The sequence below is a fragment of the Crocuta crocuta genome, unplaced genomic scaffold (genome assembly GCF_008692635.1).
Source record: "Crocuta crocuta isolate KB4526 unplaced genomic scaffold, BGI_CrCroc_1.0 scaffold431, whole genome shotgun sequence".
Taxonomy (NCBI): domain Eukaryota; kingdom Metazoa; phylum Chordata; class Mammalia; order Carnivora; family Hyaenidae; genus Crocuta; species Crocuta crocuta.
The window spans coordinates 962,211-978,495 of NW_027528859.1; the positions used below are offsets into that span (position 1 = coordinate 962,211).

Here is a 16,285-nt window from a genome sequence, read left to right on the forward strand (position 1 = left end):
TCAAGAGCTTTAGCCAAGGGTCGATTTAACGTGCTTGTTAACACAAGGGCAAAAATACACAGAGTAAAAGAGACTTATCTAGGTGCCAAGTTGGCTTAAACTGCCCAGGCAGTAGCCTCAGGACTACCACTGTTAATCAGTTTTTTATCTTATGTTTAATGTCTTTTGTGTCCTGAGTAAAAATTCTTTGTCAATTTCAAAGTCTCAAAGATTTCTCTTATGTTTTCCTCTAGGAGTTTTATAGTTTTAGTTTTCTGTTTTGTTCAACGATCTATGTCAGGTTAATTTTTGTGTATGATGTGAGGTAAGGTTGAAGTTCACCTTTTCCCATACAGATATCCAGTGATTCCTGCAACATTTATTGAAGACTGCCTTTCCTCATTGAAGAACTTTGTCACCTTTGTTGAAAATATATATGTGTGAACTCTCTAATCTGTTTTGTTGATCCATTTGTCTATCCTTATACCAATACCACACTGTCTTGATTACTGTAATTTTATAGTAAGTCTTGAAGTCAGGTGAGTCTTCCAACTTTTTGCTTCTTTTTCAAAATTGTTTTGGATGTCCTCAATCATTTGTAATTCCGTATATATTTTAGAATCAGTGTGTCATATTTCTACCAAGAAAAACTGGGGTTTTGACAGGGATAGCATTGAATCTATAAATAAATTTATATCTTAACAATATTGAGATTCAATCTATAAATAAATTTATCTTAACAATATTGAGACTTGAAATCCATGAACATATGTATATCTCTTTCTTTTTTTATATCTTTCAATTTATTTAGTTATTCTCAATTTATTACAGCAACATTTTGTAGTTTTCAGTGCACAGGTCTTACATATATGTGTTAAATGTATTCCTAAATGTTTTATTTTTTATGTTACTGTAATTGGTATTGTTTCTTTGATTTCATTTTCTTTTTTTTTTTTTTTACAAATAGTTTATTGTCAAGTTGGTTTCCATATAACACCCAGTGCTCATCCCCACAAGTGCCCTCCTCCACTTTGATTTCATTTTCTAATTTTTCACAGGTAGTCTGTGAAACTATAGTTGATTTTATATAATTACCTTGTAACCTGTGACTTTGCTAAATTCACCTATTAGTTCTAGTTTTATGTAGATTTCTTAGGATTTTATGCATACATAATTATGTTTTATTTCACATGACTTTTTAAAAAATTTTACATGCCTTTTGAAAACAGTGATACTGTCTACTTTAAAAAGTGGTTCAATTCTTGTCTTGGGAACTGACCAATGCAATTACTATTTCCTCATCTTTGGGAAGTCATGGAGGATACTGTCCATCAAGGAAGCCATGTTGATTATACAGTAAATCAGTAAGCAGCAGTCACTGGAAGATTCTTCGACTACATAGAATAGGAAAGTGGTTGATAAATGCCTCTTGGTATTCCTTCTTAAGACAGAGGTAGATGGAATGGGAGAAAAAAGGTCAGAGAAAACCAAGGAGTAAAGGATTTCTAAGGACCGTGGGTTGGGCCAGTCATCTAATCAGTTCTTCCAAAAGAACGGACTTTTTGGAGCAGGTGTCTGGGCTGTAGCAGAATCTGCGAAGATATCCCACTCTTAATGAATTATTTGTGTGGGCAAATGTTATCAGTATCTCCAGGGACTCTAATATGCTAAACAGGACACTGCAATACTGGCATGGGTACTGGCCTGTCTTTCCCCTATGTTTCCTTGGTCATTATTTGGAAGATGACTTGAAAGAAATAAGGTTATCTGGGAAGTTAACGACTGCCTAAGACACATGTCTAAGAATGGAATTTGGATTTGGAGATCAAGGTGTTAGAAACTGAAATTATGAGTTCCTAGTTAAGACACTAATTTAAGTGTCTGGAATTTAAAACATTGGAATTTTGAGAAAAACAAAAACTTTGGAGTTAGACAAACCAGGGTTCAAATCTCATTTCTGAGGGATGTTCTCCATTTTCCTCCAGACTCAGTTTCCACCATTCTCCTCCTTGCTCTGTGTGCTGAGTTGCTGACCTAAGATTTGCTCTCTTGCCTCCTGTTGGGTTTAGCCAATAGGAGGTATAGGCAGGTAATCAGAGATGAGAAGTGAGGTCAGGATATTTGTTTTTCCAGCTCCCTCTCAGTTGGGTTGCAGTTTGGCCATGGCTGCTCCTGACAGTTGGCCCTTTCCTACAGCTTTATCTCCAGATTTAAGTAACTACTGGCTTTTCTTGCCCCTTCATGCTCAAGGATAGTAAAAGCTTTCTGCTGTTTCTATTAATGGGCTCCTTTATACTTCTTGCAGGTTTTCTGTAACTCTGTATACCTTTTAGTGTTCCCTTCATTCAATTTTCTTCAGTCATCTCTTTTGAGGATGTCATCTAGACCCTGTTAGACCAGCCCATCTGCTTACTAGCTTTGGAACTTTGAGCAAGTTATTTCTGTAACTGAGTCTCAGTTTTTCATCTATAAACTGGAAATAAAGATATCCCTTGCAACAGTAAGGGATAATAGATGTGAACAGCTCATAGTAACTACCCAATAAGTGGTACTTAGCATCATCATTAGTAGTAACTGTAATCACATGAGGACTGGCAAGATCATGGTGTCCTCAGTGACTGTTCAGAAAAAAGTTGTGGAGCTGGCTACTAGTTATCCAAAAGCACAAGATTGGGGGTGGGGGCAGGGAGAATCTCGGGTCATGGAAGGTGAAAACTAGGCAAAGGGTTGGAAAGACTTACTAGTACTGCGAAATAGAATAATGTTGATATTTTAACATAAGAAGGGAGGTACAGCTTTAGGAGTCTCAGAGACTTGATGGGAGGATCTCAAATATGGTAATGGAGGTGTTCACCTTGTTAGCAAAAGCAGGTATGGTAGTGCTACACATCACAAGACAAATCCTTGAATGGCGATGCATTCAGCTGTGAGTCAAATCTTGAGAAAGGCAAAAATATAAAAGAAGAGAAGTTATTATTGACATAAGGGCATTCTGAAGATCATCAGCCAGAATGAAAAGAATGAATCCCTGACTCAGACTACAAATCTGGTAAGGAAGCAAGGTGTCTACATGTTGTATCTTGATTGTCCCCAGCTCACTTCTATACCATCACTTAATACCCACTGCTACTCTGGCTGGCTGGCCCTTTCCCTCCTTCATGTCTCAGTCTCTTAGAAGAGCCCACAACCAATTTTGGTGGAAAGCTCTCTTAGTTCACTCGCTGCTCCCTTCTTTCCAGGGAGCACACATGTCTTTGTGGATGGAGGAGTCAGAATGGGTTCAAACAAAAGCTCTCCATCATGGTTCTTGCAACCTCTCTCCCCATAGACTCTCAGGCTTTGTCTCTGAGTCTAACTAGTCATGCAGAACCCTTCATCTTTGGATGTAATTTATGTCCAGGGGATTCTGCAAGTCCTATTGCAATTTACTTTCTGTTGAATGCCCCTACCTTATCATTTCCTCTCCTATGCCGTATATATCCGAGTTCTTTTCCCAGGAGGCTTCTGAACTCCCCCCAAATTCAAATAAAGCTGGAAACCAGAAGGTGTCATACCTAAGCAAACTTCAGATTCTGCACAGCTTCTAATAAATCCTTCCTTGACACACAATTTTTTTTCTCCCAGCAGGTAGATGAAGTGATGAGATCGTTGCCTGTACTTAATTGTAATAGAAAGGAGAGGAAGCTTGAGATAAAGAGCTTGTGTGAGCCAGGGGGAGAAAAGAAACCCAGAGAAAAGATTCAGCCAGTTTGAAATTCTGAAGTGGTAGATGTCTCAATAGGGGCTGGGAAGGTCCCCATTTGGATATTCTGTCTATGAAATTGCATTCAATTCTGATGACAAAGAAACAGAGGTGGTTTCTAAATAGAAGGAATCCTTTGGCTTCTCAGGGAGCTCTGTGTGAGCTCAACTCTTCAAAGGACATTACCGGAAACCAAAGAATGAAAATAAAGGATGGTGAAGATTTGTGCAAATGACGTCAGAAAAGCAAAAGCTCAGGATAAATCCTGACTTGTGAACAATGTTCAGGACATCATAAAAGGCACAGAATGCTATTTGGAGCAAGTTGAAGAGTGAACAAGGCAAAAGCAAATGTCTTGGGTAAATGCTTTCAAGACTGTCCCAAAACACTTGGCCTTCATTTGCTCTGCCAAGGAGAATGACCTTATGAATGGAAAGGGTAGAACAATATGGGCAGGGGGGTGGGAGGGCATAAAAAAGATCAGTGAAGCCCAGACTGGTGAAGAGACTGTGAGTGAGCCCAAAGCTCCCAGCCTCCTGCCCAGGAACATTGTATTCTAGGGAACTGTGAGACCTTGCAAATGAGATTACTGGGCCACTTCTGGTTATCTCAGAGGAGCAGTGAAAAATGGGGGATGTGTCAGAAGACTAGAATCAGCTAAGAATAGTCATGATTTTCTAAAAGGGGAAAAAGTGGGTTATGTAGAAGGATTGTAAACTTAAGTGTTTTACGGAGACCAGAAAATAACTAAAGAGTCAAGTAGGGCGGATAGAGACCCCAGTGAGCTGGAAAAGGCAGGCTCCTTCTTAAAAGGGCAGCTGTTACAAAGCTCCAGCTCTGGTTGTAGCCATGCCCAGAATGGTTGGATCTTCACCATTTTAAAGTTAAATTTTCAAATTTTCAAATGGGGATCACAATTTAATTTTTCTTAAAATATTGTACACACTGAATTAAATAGGTTTGTAGATGGATAGGGCCAGTAGGCCACCAGGGTTTGACTTCTGCCCATAGATTTGCCATTTTGTAGCTCAGCAGCTAGGATAGTCTATTAAATGATCACCTGGAAAGCATTTTAAAGGACTGATAATCCTTGGGAGCTACGCAGGTTCACTAGGACCAATACCAATATGCCAGACTCTAACCTCTCTCAGATCTTGGATTCTGTGACAGACTTGGTGGTGTGATTTCAGCAAGACTCTGACAAGGATAACCATGTTCTCCTGGGGGACCAGATGGAGAAGTACAAATGGAATATGAGTACTTCTAGGTAGATTCTTAGCTGAATTGAAAAACTATGTTCAAAGTCGATGGATGAATAAACCAATACTGACAATAGGTTGATAGATTAATAAACCATTATTGACCAACAGGAAAATCTCTGTTTTCTTGTCTCTGACCAGCTACACTTTAAGAGCCCAGAAATAAGCAAGAATTAGCTTATGGCTTGACTGCTGCACGGTGCAGTGAGAATATGAACTCTTTGATCTTGGCTGTGCATTTTGTAGCCCAGGGGTCAGCAAACTGGCCCAGTGTGTATGACTAAAGTTTTGTTGGCACGTAGCCACATCCATTCTTCTGCACTTTGTCTCTGGCTGATTTTGAGAGATAGGGACAGAGTTGAGTAATTGCAACAGAGACCATATGGCCTGCAAATTCTAAAATATTTACTACCTGTCCCTTCACTAAACAAGTTTGCCAACTTTCTGATGTGGCTAAACATCATCCTAGTAATCTTAGTGACCTTATTAGACTGTTGACTAATATTGGATTTGTCAGTAATGGTCAATAAAAGTTGAATGTCTGTATCATACGAATTGATATCAAGCTATGTCTTAAATCCTAGATTGAAACAATTGATTTAATTACTAAAAGAGCAGAGCTTTAAATTTATTCCTGATAAAATGTAGCTTATTGTTTTGTAATTCTTTGCCCAATGTCTTGATAATACCTTTGGCTTTGTTTGATGCATCCCACTTTTGAAGTAGGCTGGGATGGGCTCTCATGGTGATCTCAGGATTCAGGATTCAGAGGCCTGGTCAGGAGTAGATCTAATTTGGGGGCAAGTTCAGCATGAAGACCCAGGAGAAGACTTAAGGCTCAAGGTCAGAGAAGCCATGCCCATCGTCACCATGATGGACAAAGGCAGGGCAAGAGGTCAGAGGGTGAGTAAATGCAAAAGCAGGACTAGAAGTGAGCGCAATGTGAGGGTAAAGTGAACAGAGTTCTAGATTTTTGTCTTTTAATGGGGAAAGGGTTTCTATCTATTCCTTGATTCCTACTATGAGAGTAATTAGATGAGTTCAAGAGGGTGGCCCCCATGATGGGATTAGTATCTTTATAAGAAGAAAAGACTAGAGCTTACTCTATTTGCCTTTGGAGGACACTGCAAGAAGGTGGTCATCTGCAAGCCAGGAAGAGGGATTTTACCAGAAAGGTAATCTTATGCCCCTTAATCTTAGACTTCTCAGCTTCCATAACTGTGAGAAATAAATGTCTGTTGCTTAAGTCCCCCCAGTCTGTGGTATTTTGTTATAGCAGTCCGAGCTGACTAAGACGGATGTCATCAGTTTTACCCTTTAAAAAAAAATTCTGGCTAAAAACACATAACATGAAATGTGTCATCTTAACCATTTTTAAGTGTATAGTTCAGTAACATTAAGTTCACTTACATTGTTGTGCAACAGATCCCCAGATCTTTTCATCTTTCAAAACCGAAACTCTGTACCCACTAAACAAGAACTCTCCATTTCCCCTCAATTTGACTTTTTAAAACAAAAACTTATTAAAGCAGCTGAAGAGAAGCACTACCAGATATTTAAAAGTGTACTTCAAAAGCAAAATAATAAAGAAAAGTAGATGCAATCTGGTATATTTTCATTGCTTGCTAATTAGTATCCTCTTTTCCACTTATGTCTTCAAAGGGGAAAAAAATGTAATTCCTTCTCCCGTTTACCTGCTTGAGCATTTAGAGTTTCAGGGGCTGGGACCCAGGTTTTTGCCTCTTGGTAGAAAAATCCCAGTTAGTGTTCTTCACAGCCTTAAGTGGCCTGTGGAAGAAACCCTGAAGGAGGGCGTGCCCCCTCTCGGCTGGCATGCCCCAAAGGCTTATTTTTAAAGAACCAATTCCTATTGCTGCTTTCCTTCTTGCTACTGAAGAAATTCCCTAGGGTTTTAGAATTCTTTCTCTCCAGAGTTCTCTTTTTTCATACTTCTTCCATACAGCTTGACCAAAGCCCAAAGAGGTTATAACCACATGCATTCCACTTTTGTTTTGGTACAAAATACGGTCATTTTCTCTGCCCTGATGAGAAAGAGCTTTCCAGTGCCTAAAAATGAGCCGCCATTCTCCAGCTTACTTCTTAAGTAATTTCCCCCTATATGCAACTGTCCTGTAAATGTTAGTGGTGATTTTTTTCCTTTAAATACAGATTGCTATTTGAAAGTGCCAGGACTTATTCATCTTTATACAACACAACTTTTAAAAAAATGGAAGTATCTTTGTATTTTCTGAAAGTAGGTGATTGTTGTAAAATAATACAAAGGTTAGAATAAAAATGAAAGCCTTCTTATAATCACAGCCTAAAAGATTACCCATTACGTCTTAAAAAAGAGAACAACAAAATTTAAACAGAATTCCACAAGAGTCTTAATTTGTCAATTCAGAAGAGGCTGTCTTAATCATATCTGAGAGCTGACACAGAGTGTGGCATCAACACTGAATTTGTATGGTTCAGGGTCAGGATTCTAGAGTCAGAGAAACCTGGGCTTGACAATGCTCACTACAACATACTAACTGTGTACCCTTGAGCAACTCTATTACTCAAAACCTCTGCTTTCTCATCTTCAGTGTAGGAATAGTAATCATCTTTAAAGTAGGGATAGCTACCCCTAGGCTTGGGAGATGATAGGACATAGAACATGTGTAGTATCTAGCATTAGTGCCTGGGATATAGTAGGTGCTCAGTAACGGTAGTATCATAATTACAACTATTAGGTTTTTAAAAATTCTTTGTAATGTGCTAAAATACATGTAACAAAATTTAACAGCTTAATAATTTTGTAAGTTACAGTTCAGTGGTATTAAGAACATTCACCTTGTTGAATAACCATCCCCACCATCCACCACTATATTAATTATTAATATGGCTCTAATGCCCTGTCCTGGAAAAAAAAAAAAAGTGAATTTACCTCTCTCCTGTGTGAGGCTTTGTCAGAATAGAGTCCTTCCTCGTCTCAAAATCTTTTCAAATCTGGTCATATGTTTCTGGCTAGATTTTGAAAACCCCTTCGTATGAGGTGTTCAAGGCATCAGGCTGATTCTAGTGTTAGCTGGTGTTCATAGCTGTAGAGGTGGGGGCTCAACAGACCTGCACAGCTACTCTAGGGTAAAATTAATTCCCAGACGCCCTTGCTGACACTTTGCAGTGTCTTCCTCAGCAGACGTTTCTGCCGGCTGCCGGCCCAGGCTCTGCTAATGGAGGTTTATAAAGGCCTTCACAATTCCTATGGTAACCCAGGAGAAAGGCTGTTGCCATGGGGACTAGTCAAGCCCGTATAAACCTTCCATCTCTATCAGACAGATGAGAACGATATGAGAATGAATCTTTTACTAGTTCACCTTCTGAAATTGCTAACAATTATCTCTGTTTTTGGAAAAGGGTTCATCATTTCTTTCAGGTGGAAACTCATTCACATTTTCAGCTTTAAATAAGTATTATTTCAAACCTTGCCTGATGATCTTGGTGTCAACCAAAGTCACTCAGGGACTGAAATGGCTGGTGATGGAACCATTTTCAAATTTCTCCAGTGTTACCAGCCAGTAAATAAGATATATCACAAGCATGTGGACTTCATGTTGTTTTGAAAGAAGAATAGGTTTCTTTGACATGCATTAACCCTGAACATGTGTCTATTAATGCACTTTTACATTGTTTTACAGTTAATTCTAGGAGAATCTGAGCTCCATGCAGGCAGGGTCTATATCCTTTCTGCCTCCGTATCTCCAGCATCTAGCCCACTGCAATCTTAGGGATTCACTAAATGAGTGAATCAGTAAATCAACATAAACCCATATGTTGATGATGGCAGAGATAACAGTATTGGTGTCTGGGTGTGTGATAAGTAGAAGTTATCTCTAAAACATTTATTCATTTATCAAAAGACAATTTATCAATGCCTACCGGGTTCATTCCTTTCATGATGAAGTTCCTACTTTTACTTCATGGAGTCAGTCTCCAGGTATATAAAACTGAACAGGACAAGGTCTCCATCTTCCTGGAGCTCTTGATCTGTAGGTGAGACAAACACGTCTGCCAGAGTAAAATAAGATTGGTGTTAGAGTAGAGGTATAGCCTCCTAAACCATATTTAATTCTGACTGGGGCTCAGAGAGAGAGAAGATGAAGTTTGAGTGGGGCACTGACAGATGAGTTGGAGTTCCACAGGCAGGTGAGGCAGGTAAAAGGTGGTTGGGTGGGGAAGAGGAAATGAGGCATGTAAGGCAGCAGGAAGAGCATATGTCATAGAACATAGTGCACTGAGGGCATGGTACTTGGTCTCAGGTGGCTAAAATACAGGTTTTCTGAAGGCTGAGAAAGGAGGCAGACCTGTGGCCAGATTACTGTGCAGAGTAGAGAGGGAGAAGTTCCACAGAATGCTTCCAGGATGTGAAAGCAGGCCCAGGTCTGGAGTTACAGCATGAGGAAGCCACCATTGAAGGGGCCAGGCAGTGAGAGGACCAGACCTGCTTTTAGGACAGCCAAAGGGCATGGCAGTGTTGGGGAAGGTGGCCAGGAGGTAGGGGCTGATCTGTAGAGGCAGATCTCTTTTAGAAGGTAGTTAGAATTTTATGTTTAAATTCCAAACATGGGAATTTTTGAGTCATCTTTTTGTGACTGATATCTAACTTAATTCCACTGTAGTCAGAAAACACTTTCAATGATTTCAATTTTTTGAGATTGTTTTTTTTTTTAAATATTTTTTATTTATTTCTAGGAGAGAGAGAGAGAGAGAGACAGCGTGAGCAGGGGAGGGTCAGAGAGAGAGGGAGACACAGACTCTGAAATAGGCTCCAGGCTCTGAGCTGGCAGTCAGCACAGAGCCTGACGCGGGCTCGAACCCACGAACCGCGAGATCATGACCTAAGCGAAAGTCGGACGCTTAACCGACTGAGCCACCCAGGCGCCCATCAATTTTTTGAGATTGTTAAGGCTCGCTTTATGATCTAACGTATGTCAGATTTAATAACTACTTTTCGTACACTTGAAAAGAACATGTATTTGCTCTTCATCTGCGATGATCTACGTATGTCAATTAGGTTAAATTTTTAACTGTGTTATTTGAATCTTCTTTGTTCTTACTGATATTTTCCTGTCTAGTCTATTTGTTTTTGTGAGAAGTATGCTAAATTTTTTTAAATGATGCACATTTAACTATTTCATTTTGTTGTGTAAAATTTTTGCTTCCTGTATTTTGAAACTGTTATTGGAGGAATACAAATTTAGAAACTGTTCTATCTTCCTGGTGAATTGAACCTTTTATTATTATCAAAAGTATCTCTGTTTCTGGCAATGGTTTTTATCTTAAATTTTACTTTGTCTGATGTTGTATGGCTCTATCAACTTTCTTTTGGTTAGTGTTTATATGTATATCTTTTCTATCCTTTTATTTTGAATCTTTTCATGTCCCTATATTTAAGACTCTTATAAGCACCTCTGATTAGGTTTTATATTTTGTTTTTATTCAGCTTGACAATCTTTGTCTTTTAATGGGACTATTTAGTATTTATGTAAATGATATATTTATATACTTTAGTGTGCTTATAATTTAAATTTTTTTGTCCGCCCCCCCTTTTTTTGCTTCTTTCTTCCCTTTTGGATTAATAAAGTTCTTTTATTGTTACTATTCCATTTTCCCTCTCTATTCACTTGTAGGAGAAAATATATATATATATATATATGTCTTTAATATATATNACCACCACCCATTTTGTGTTATTCTATACATCTTTTAGACCACACAATGTAGTATCATTGTTACACTCAATATTCATGTACATTTACCCACATTTTTACTTTTTCCATTGTTATTCATTCCTTTTCATATTTCAGTGTTTTGGAGGAACCATGTTCCTTCTGTCTAAGGAACTTCATTTAATATCTTTCAGTGTGGGCTTATATGGGATTAATTCCTCCAGGGTCCTTTTGGTCTAAAAATCTTTCCACTATCTTCATTTTTTAGGAAAAATACCTTTTTAAATTGATTTTCAAACTTATGGATATTTTCTCATTTTTAAAGTTTATTTATTTATTTTGATAGAGAGAGACAGAGCACATGAGCATGGGAGGGCAGAGAGAGAGGGAGACAGAGAGAATCCCAAGCAAGCTTCACACTGCCAGTGCAGAGACCAATGTGGAACTTGAACCCACAAACCAGGAGATCATGACCTGAACCAAAGTCAAGAGCCAGATACTTAACTGACTGAGCCACCCAGGGAACCCAAATGTGGATATTTCCAACAACAGTGCAAACAGATCCCATATACCCTCACCCAGATTCCCCAATTGTTCATATTTTACCACTTTTATCTGTCTCTATTAATCTATACTTTTTTCCTGGACAATTTGAGAGTAAATTGTAGACAGGATCCCTCAATACTCTTTAATATTTCAGTGTATATTTCATAAAAAACAAACAAAACTCTCCTACATACCCACAAAACAATATCAAAATCTGTCAACTCCACCAGCAATTTTCTAATCGTCCCGATAATGTCTTTTAGGATCCAGGGTACAATCCAGGATCACGTGTTGCATTTACTCACTGTGCCACTTTAGTCTGGAGGAGTTCTTTACTTTTTGCCTTACCTTCCATGACATTGATATTTTTGAAGAGTGTAATCCCTTAACTCTCTACAAAGTCTCTCCTTTTGGGTTTGTCTGATGTTTCCTAACAATCAGATTCAGTTTACGTATGTTTGTCAGGAAAACCACAGAAGTGATTATGTGCTCTTTTCAGTGCATCGTGTCCAGTGGTGCATGGTGTGCATTTTGTGCTGTCATTTGGTTAAGATGGTGTCATGGGAGGTTATCCAGTCTAAGGTTAATAACTATTTTGTACTTAGCAATGAATAAGTATTTTGTATTTATTAATAAGCATTTTGGGGATGATGCATTGGGATATAAATATCCCGTTTCCCATCAAACTTTTACTGATTAATTTTAGCATTCATTGACTTTGCCTGAATCAATGGTTGTGACCATTGCTAAATAACAACTCTCTGATGTTACCATTTGTTGTATATTTATTAGCTGGTATTCTATTTTAAGGTGTAGCTTTTTTCCCTCTATCCCACCTTTTAAATTCATTTATTCTTTTTGCATCATTATGGATTTACAGAATTAAAATTTTATTTAATGAGTTATAGTCTATGATTGTCATTGCTTATTTTGATGCTCAGATTTTCCCTGATTTGGGCGAGCATAGGTATGGGTGTTTGGGAGACCAGAGACAGATGGAAGGAGGGAATCCTTTCAAGATGCCCTTACGTAATTTAGACATGTTCTCAACATTTTAGAGCACTTCTTTACTTTCAAGAACCACAAGATGTACCTGGTTCATCTTATATTTTCATTGTCTCAGCCCTGGAATCCTCCATCTTTCCAGTGGATTTTTGTTCCTTTTAATGGAAAAGGATATTTAATACACCAAGATCTGAGTTACAAGGTGTGATCATTGCTACAGGTATATCATAGATTCTAAGCCTTCTTGGTAGAAAGAGGTAGGCAATATTATCCAGTATACATTCCACATAAATTGTATCTGCCTATGTTAAAAACCACGAGTTTACACTGACACCTCCAGTTCCAGCCCAGCACCCTTTCCATGCTCGAAACTCCCTTGACAATGAGAAATCTGGGTCCCATTATCCTCAATATATTCACTTATTTATTTAAGCCCCCTGCATGTAGCTGCCACTAGGCCATATGGTGTCTTTGTATGAGACAGAAAAAGCGATCTCTTCTGAGTAAATCCCACCTTGCCCCAGGAAGCACAGCTTTCTGAGTCAGAGGCTGGGTTTCAGGCCCCACTAACCCCTCAGCCGGCTGCCTTTGTGCAGAGAACAACATTCATAACCTGCAGCAGCCCTGTCAATTTCAGTCTGTGCCCTGACAGTTATTCCATAATTCTTCTTTTAGTATAATTAAAATTTATGTGTGACTCTGACAGAAATGGCACAAATAAAAAGGAGTTTGGGTCGAATAAACCATTTCATTTTATTTTTGCCTAACTAAAGTCTTGTGTGGCTTCTTTAAAGTTAATCGTATTCTTAGGAATAGAAAGCTCAAGGAAAAGTTGGATGTGTTACTCTGCTCTGCTAAGCCCTCGTGTTACTGCAGCTGGCACGTGGCATGGCTTCGGGCTCAGAAAGTTTAGGAAAGACAGAGTTAGAGGAAAAGCTCTGAAGAATAAAAGGCATCACAATAAGGTTGGGAAGATGTGATGTACAGGAAGAGAGAAAGAGCTAAAGGTACCTGTCTGAGAACATACAGGAGAAAGTTGTGAGGGCCCTGGTTGGCCTACAAAGAGTTTTAAGATTGTATAATTCCTTAATTTCCTCCTTTTCTAATTTCCTGATAAGCACTCAAATAGGAAGGAAAACATTTTTTAATTGTCCAACTTTAATGTCATTGCCTTCATGAAAGGGGTCTACTATGGCATGTCTATAGCCCCAGCTCCAAATCTTGGTAGAAATTTGTGTGTGAGGTGACACAAACTTGAGCCAGAGTGAAGAAAGAAAGAGTCATCTAGGGCTAGAGAGGACACAGTGACAATAATAATAATATCTAATGCGTATTGGGCACTTACTTTGTGCTGAACATTGTTCTACATGCTTCCCACAGTGTTCACGCATTTTAGCTCACAACTGCAGGATGAGGAAGGCATTATTACTGTCATATAGACAAGGCAATAGACTCAGAAATTGAATGACTTGCCCAGGGCCAGATGTTTATGGAGTGCTCACACGGTCTACAACCAGGAGGCAAACCTGGGTAGCTGGACCCTATAGACTCATTCAGTGTTCTTTGCCATCTCTGATGGTGGGAGGGAGGATTGAGACCTCCTAATAGTAGCCTTTCCCCTAGGAATTCCTGATTGTCTAGAAGCAAAGTTGGCTTTCAGAGGCTGACCAAGCATAGGTATGAGTGTTTGGGGGACCAGAGGCAGGTAGTAGGTGGGTGTTTGCAATGGCAGAGCCAAGGATAGAGATATGTGGGCACTTTTGAAAAGAAGAATCTCTCAAGATTTGTTCAGTATTTTAGTAGGTTCAGGAGAAACTGATTTTCTAGTAATAAAAATGGTGTGCCTCTTTCTCTATGTCAAAAATAGAGGATTTATTAAGTCTACTTAATGTATCATAACACTTAGAACTGTTGAGGAAATTTGAAACTCTTTCAAAGTTTATTTATTTATTTTGAGAGAGAGAATGTGCACATATGCATGGGGGAGGGGCAGAGAGAAAGAGAGAGAGAGAGAATCCCAGGCAGGCTCCGCATTGCCAGCATGAAGCCTGATGTGGGCTCAAACTCAGGAACCGTGAGATCATGACCTGAGCTGAAATCGAGAGTCAGATGCTAATCAGCTGAGCCACCCAGGTGCCCCAAAAAATTGTTGAGGAATTTTGATTTTTTAGATAAAGATAGCTTTGGGGGGATATAATATTAAAGGGTTTAAAATTTAATAAAACAGGCCACTCATTCCTAATGAGCAGCCCTCTCCTATATACTATTTGGTTTTAGAATATCAGCTGAGTAGTCTCAGAGTTAGTGGTATATCCAGGATTTACACTATACACTTTGCATATGTAAAGAATTAAATACTCACTTTGCATTGGTTAGTTCCCGCTGAGAATATTTTTTAAATTTCGATTCCAATGTGCTATGTCAGTTTCAGCAGGTCCAATTTGTATTTTGGTAGTTATCTAAAGGAGCTGTGTGGAAATCTAGGTTAGCAGTCACCATATTCTTATTTATTCCAATAATGTCTTATCATTGGTACCCAAGCAGTTAGAGTTAGAGCAGATGATGACAAGCTCCTATCCCTTTCTAACATACTCATGAAAGTTTGAATTATTTCCTTAAAGTGATCAGTAGGATGGGGACACCTGGGTGGCTCAGTCAGTTAAGCATTCAACTTCAGCTCAGGTCATGATCTCGTGGTTTGTGAGTTTGGACCCCACATTAGGCTCTGTGCAGCCAGCTCGGGATCTGCAGCATGCTTTGGCTTCTGTGTCTCCCTTTCTCTCTGCTCCTCCTCCACTCATTTTCTCTCTCTCTCTCTCAAATAAACATTAAAAAAAATTTTAATACAAAAAACTGGTCCGTAGGATGGGCAACCTTAGTAGCTATGGTGAGCAGTGAAATGAAACACTTCGTGAGAGTTTGATGTTATTGACATGTTGCATCTCTCCTAAACATTGGTGAGTGAGTCTATGTCTGTGTGTGGTTGCTTCAGAACAGAAGAAAGTGCCCTAGGGAACTTTCTACACCTAGTTCAGCTTATGAAGTACAGTGACCACATGATGAACCCAAACAACTGAGACAAAGAAATGAGCCAGGTAAACAGTTCCACCTTCGTGGAGGTTGCAGTCTATTTGCTAAGTATGTGGGTGTCACAGGCAAAAAGTAGGGGAGGAAACGACTTCCCAAAGAGTTTCTCTAGAAAGACTGCCATGTAATGCAATACAAGTACCCTATAATTCTTGAGATTAATCTTCATTCAGCCCTCATCTTCACCTCCCTCATCGTCCCCAACCCCATCACCACCACCATCATGAAAAGAATTGACCATTTTTGAGACTTCTAATTTGCCAGCTTCTTCTTAAATTTCTGTGATTTCTTTCTTTGATTTTTTAGTACCTGGAGATTTATCTTTCTTTTGAGGCCAGATATGTATTTTTTAATGTCTGTTTATATATTACCCAACATATATGTGTTGGGAGTGGAGAAGAACCTGCTAATTCCAGTTCAGTCTACCATGCTGCTGGCAAATATATAGTGATTGACCACTAATGTGGTGGATACTGCTATAGGTGCTAGCGATAAAACAAACAAAAATCCTGGCTTTCACAAAGCTTCCCTCCTGTGGAAATCTACTCAGGACTTAACAGGTACAGGGGACTATTCTAGGCTTTAAATATATTAACTCATTGAACTGTCACAACTACCCTGTGAGAGAGGTGTCATTATTATCTCCATTTAATAGATGAGGAAACTGAGACATATGAAGGTTAAGTGACTTGCCCAAAGCACTTGGTAGTGAGCAGAGGAGCTAGGATGCGAACCCTGGCAGCAGAGATGCCCTGTCCATGGTTTAATCACCACACCATATGGCCTCTCTGTATGTGAATCTATGCCTGGAACATGATGTGCTCATGATAGTTATTTATTGAATGTTTAAATGAAATGAATGAATGATCACACTGTCCTATATCATCTGCTGTTATGTGCTATCATCTATCCTCTAGCAGATTCTGAGCTCTTGGGGGATAAGAACAATGTCTTTT

General features: G+C 39.0%; 1 long non-coding RNA gene across 1 annotated transcript; it reads right to left on the reverse strand.

Moving 5' to 3' along the window:
- Window positions 1-1,216: 1,216 nt before the first annotated feature.
- Window positions 1,217-8,180, reverse strand: LOC144224976 (uncharacterized). Its single transcript, XR_013333186.1, has 3 exons — window positions 7,910-8,180; window positions 2,834-2,916; window positions 1,217-1,373 (listed from the first exon to the last, which is right to left on the reverse strand). It is a non-coding gene; the product is annotated as an uncharacterized LOC144224976 (long non-coding RNA).
- Window positions 8,181-16,285: the final 8,105 nt, after the last annotated feature.